This window comes from Benincasa hispida, chromosome 10, assembly GCF_027475165.1.
Source record: "Benincasa hispida cultivar pf3 chromosome 10, pf3_genome.v1.1, whole genome shotgun sequence".
Classification (NCBI taxonomy): domain Eukaryota; kingdom Viridiplantae; phylum Streptophyta; class Magnoliopsida; order Cucurbitales; family Cucurbitaceae; genus Benincasa; species Benincasa hispida.
In genome coordinates this window covers 34,466,551-34,471,686 of record NC_143487.1, presented here as the reverse complement: position 1 = coordinate 34,471,686, position 5,136 = coordinate 34,466,551, and the positions used below count along the sequence as shown (strand labels likewise).

General features: G+C 32.7%; 1 long non-coding RNA gene across 2 annotated transcripts; it reads right to left on the bottom strand.

Moving 5' to 3' along the window:
- Positions 1–2,222: 2,222 nt before the first annotated feature.
- LOC120088736 (uncharacterized) lies at positions 2,223–4,486 on the bottom strand. Of its 2 annotated transcripts, XR_005485014.2 has the most exons (3): positions 3,845–4,439; positions 3,528–3,761; positions 2,223–2,420 (listed from the first exon to the last, which is right to left on the bottom strand). It is a non-coding gene; the product is annotated as an uncharacterized LOC120088736 (long non-coding RNA). The 2 variants fall into 2 exon arrangements; XR_016523714.1 differs by lacking the exon at positions 2,223–2,420 and having other exon boundaries at positions 3,344–3,761; positions 3,845–4,486.
- Positions 4,487–5,136: the final 650 nt, after the last annotated feature.

Genomic DNA, 5,136 nt, shown 5'->3' with positions numbered 1-5,136 from the left:
CAAGGTTGGTCATATTCATTATGAAGCCTTCAAAGCAGAACCCAAATGAGGTTTTATATTTGCATTAGGATATCCATATACACTCGTGAACCTCCACTCTAACTCACCCTAGTCAATTATTGCATCAATATAATGCGAAGAGAAGGATTTAATGTCCACTGACACTGTATCCTTCCAAAACAAATAGATGCCTCTCGTTGCTTTTATACTCCCAACTAGTAAGCAACCAGAGAAGATACATTTGTTCTTAATTTTTTGGCAAATCTCTCCACCATGTTTGGTAGGGTTTTGTACCCTAAACTCGTGGTTTTTATATGTATAAACAAATTATTGATTATTAATAAAATAATTATTATTTTATTTTGTATCTTAATATTGCATAACTCAATCCAATAAACAAAATCCAAGGTTATTTACATGAGACTTAAATGGTATATAGTTGACATATAGTGGATTTCATTCAAGTAATAACCTAAAGGGTCTATAGTGGATGGATAAGGTTAGGTGTTTTATCCTGGTAACACTATGGATACGACTCACTTTGTAAATGTTACAAACGATGCAATCCAAATCGTTCATGTGAAGACATGTGAGTAGAGGTATCCTATACAATGAGTTTAAATAAGACTAGTCTGTGAAATAATTAATCTCTGTCTATAACTCTATTGACTGAATCGATTAATATTTTATAGGATAATCATATATAACTTGATCTCAATCCTAAATGAGTTATGGACTCTTGTCTATGAGGATTCATCCTTTGATTTGCATGGGTGAGAGTGGCCTAAGCTACCGACTCAATAAACCTACCATTATAGAAACTTGACCGAATAGGGAGTTGGGAACGTAATTTCATAAGATGAAATTAACTCACTCCCGTGTAGGGAAAGTAAATGAGTAGTTCTAGTTTTGACTTCGATACTTGAGTAATGGAGCTCCCCCCTCTCACTGGCTCGAGAGGGACTTAGTTCATGGTTCAACCAAAACAAATTGTTCATTAGAAAATTAGTGGTACTTAAGGATATAAATATAATTATAGGGATAAAACAAATATTTGACCCAACTGTACTTACAAACAACTCGTGAAGGATAGACTGATATGAAATATTTATATCCATGGATGCAACATGTCCTACCATGCATAAGAGTGCAACTGTCGATCTATAGTAGCTTGCTCTATAGTTAATGAATGTTGCTTAATTTAATTAAAAGATTTAATTAATTATCTCGAATCATTATCACTTATAAATTGTATGTTCATTAAATTTCATTGCTATAGCTCACAACGAATAAATAAGGACCAAAAGTTTTAAAAGAATAATTTGAGTTGTTCAAATTAACTTAGGGAGATATATATTAATTGTATGTGATATATTTATGATATATTTAATATAAAATATAATGTATATCGAGACATTATAATATGTAGTTAACTACAAATAAGATTTATAATGACAAACTATATATTGTGGGAGAATTAATGTATTTGAATATAATTAAAATATTAGATTAATATGAATTAGATTCTTATTAAAACTATAGATTAAAAGTTATATGAATAATATTCATATTAAAATTATAGGTTAGGAGAGAAATGTGCATTTGAGTATAGTTCAAATGTTTAAAATTAAATATTAGATATTTAATTTATAAAATTAATTATTTAATTTATCTAATTAAATTAATTATTTAATAAATTAAATTTGGTTAAATTATTAAACTAAAACTCCCCTACATTACAAGGGGTGGAGAGTGGTAAGTTACACTGATCTCTCTCCTTAAAATGTAGAGAGTCTGCATAGTGGTTAACAGTTTTTTATATGGAAAAAAAAATTCCCTATCTCAAACTCTCTCTCACTTTCTCAAGATCACAAAGAATTTTCCTTTGTAAAAATCCAATTATCTTTTTCTCTCAAAAAGGACTCCCACAAGCTGATTCTTCCTAGAGAATAGTCAGGAAAACCTTTGGAAGGCATCACCATGTCAAAGAGAAGGTTGTTTTACTGTTGGAATAGGAAAGGACTTAAGAAGTACTTGACTGGGTCATTACTATCATTCCTTCTCAACCTACTTTTATGCTTAGACTAGATTGTAACCGCCCAACTTTTCGAGATCCCTAACTAGGTCATTACTATCATTCCTGTAATCTTAAAATGAAAATCAGTTGACCATATTAATGTAAAATAATGATTTTCTAAATACATAAATAATACAAAATAAGATTTGATTCAAGCCAAACAACTTTAATAAAATCGAACATTTGAATTTCAAATTTCATAGTTCAGTTATGCTAAATAAAAACACATTCAAAATCTCTTAAAAACATGGCAATGAACAGGAGTGTTAACACTAGTCTCATATGGCATCTTTAACAGATCTCCTCGCCATGTGCCTATTACTTTCTTTGTCTTTACCTTTACCTGAAAGACAGGACATAAGAAAGGATAAGTGTAAAAATACTTAGTAAGTAACTCACTACCAGAAGGTCAGACTGTGCATTTATGTCCTATAAATGCAAATATACTAGTGAGACATGCATAATTCAACCATTCGTGGATGGTCGTCTAGTGAACGGAGACATGCATAATTCAACCATTCGTGGATGGTCGTCTAGTGAACGGTTTAACTCAGCCTAACGCATATCTGGTGGCCTAAAAGCTCCCTAACAACCTAAGAGTGACCATGTTGCCTCATGGAGCTGTAATATCATTGTGAACCTATCGACTCATGGAGCTATAATATGGTTGTGAATCCATTGGTCCATGGAGCTCTAATATGGTTGGGAACTCATCGGTCCACAAACCCGTTGGCTCACGAAGGTAATATGGTTGTGAACCTGCCAGCTCACGGAGCTATAATATGGTTGTGAATCCATTGGTCCACCTTGTGAACCCATCAGTCCACAGAGCTGTAATGTGGTTGTGAACCCGTCGGTCCATGGAGCTTTAATATAGTTGTGAACCGTCGGTCCATAGAGTTGTAATATGGTTGTGAACCTGTCGGTCCACAGAGCTGTAATGTAGTTGTGGACCCATCAGTCCACGAATCTACAGTGTGGTTGTTAACCTGTCGGTCCACGGAGCTGTAATATGATTGTGATCTAATGGCTCACAGAGTTGTAATATCATGGTGTTAGGAGGGAAAATCGACACTTATCGTACTATCAATGACATTCACAACATAAATCATGGTACATGTCTCAAGGTCATAATCATATTGATCACATACAAATGATATCACGCTCTTAAAATTGCTTTATTCACATAACATATCATGCTTCTCAATCTTATCCAATCCAAATCAAACACTACCATATTAGCTATGTCATCTGATTCAAGGGCGATTCCAGTAATAAGATTATATAGCTCAAGATTAAGCACAAAAAAATTAACAACCAAAACTTCTCTTTAACTTACACATTGAAATTCTTAAATCAAGCCCCCTATATATATATATTACAATTAGCTTACATAATTAAGACTTAAATCAAACATAAAATTCACTCCCAATATCTCAAACAAAATTACCAAAAGTAGCTTGGTCCAAAATCACTTCCCAACTTCAATTAAGTAATCCAACCGGAACATAGACCAAGAATTATAAACTATCCCTCAACACTTCTAATAGCCATAAAACCTCAAATACTCACCAAAAAAAATATGCTCAAAAACCCCGGATGCAGCTGGACAGTGGCCTAAAGTCCTCCAAAACCTCAATCCAACGTGCAAATGATATGGATAAATTAGGTATCAACTCCCATCCTAACGGGTAAACAAAATTAGGGCAAGACTTTTAGTGGGTGTTCAATAATCCCAAGAAAATAGCACATAACACCAAATCTTACCAGAAACCCAAAGTTTCGGCGAAGAAAAATGGTAGCAGCGGCGGTCAGATCTGAGAGATAAGGATATACTGAGAGAAATCGACCAGAGAGGAAGAGATCAGGCATGGGATAAGACCTTATCGGCGATATCTCATAGACGATGGCGAAGAGAAAACGGCATAGATAATTATACAATATGTGATGTCCGTTTATTTTAATTTTATATTTTTTTCATCTTTCAAATCAAAACAAAAACGTTCATTTTGGTCCATTCATATTTTTTTTAGAGACAAAAAGCACCATCAGATCTTCCTTTCAGATAAAGTCATACAAGGATCTGAATGCCCTCGGTTGCCCAGGACCCAGGCACTCCAAACATGTAGTATTCATAATCCATGGCAGGTTGTCTTTCAGTCTCTGCCTCAACATCGTTCCTCACACCGCCTTTCAGAGCATCATCAGGCGAAATACAATTTCTTTTCGTTGGACGGGTCTCACCGTCCCAACACTTTTTCTATTTGTCAACACTTATACTTCATCTTTTAGGACCTCGTCGCTTGTCACACGGGTCTTCCTTTTCCACCCTTTTGGCTTTTTAATAGGCAAGGCAACCCCATCAACTTCCTCTTCATAACTATTCACCTCTGTAGGCCCTCCAATTTTAATACGTCCTCACATAAATAATTTTAAATATTTGATATGAATAAAAATAACGGAAGAGAAAAAGATTATAAAGTAGATGAGATTAATAAAATTATAATACATGTGATCTAATTGAAATAAAATTTATAGAATAAAATTAGTAAGTTAAACAGATAAAATAAGATAAATTATTATTTGATCGTATTATGATAAAGATAATTATTTGGCTTCGACATAAAATGAATTCTAGTGATAAAAAAATAATATATTTTATAAAATTGATCAAAGAAAAGTGTGCACAAGTTCACAACTAAATTTACTAATTTTTAAAAGAATGCAAAATTTTAGTATGTTTACCATAAAGGTTTGAAATTAAAAAAAAAAAAAAACAAAAAACAAAAAACAAAACAACCCAAAAAAATAAATTATAAAACAATATGCATTCTTTGCACTTACAATTGTGTTTTAATTAAATGTGAGTGTGATTGTACGTGGTTTTTTTCTCTCCCCTTTTTGTCCCTTTTTTCTCTTTTCTTTTGAAGAGAAGACATGAAAAAATAATCATAAATAACCCACAAAAGTAAGAAGAAAATGTGCAAACAATTAAAAGTGAGGATATAATATATACTTACTTAAAAATTAATGACAAAATAGGAAGATAAAGATTATCC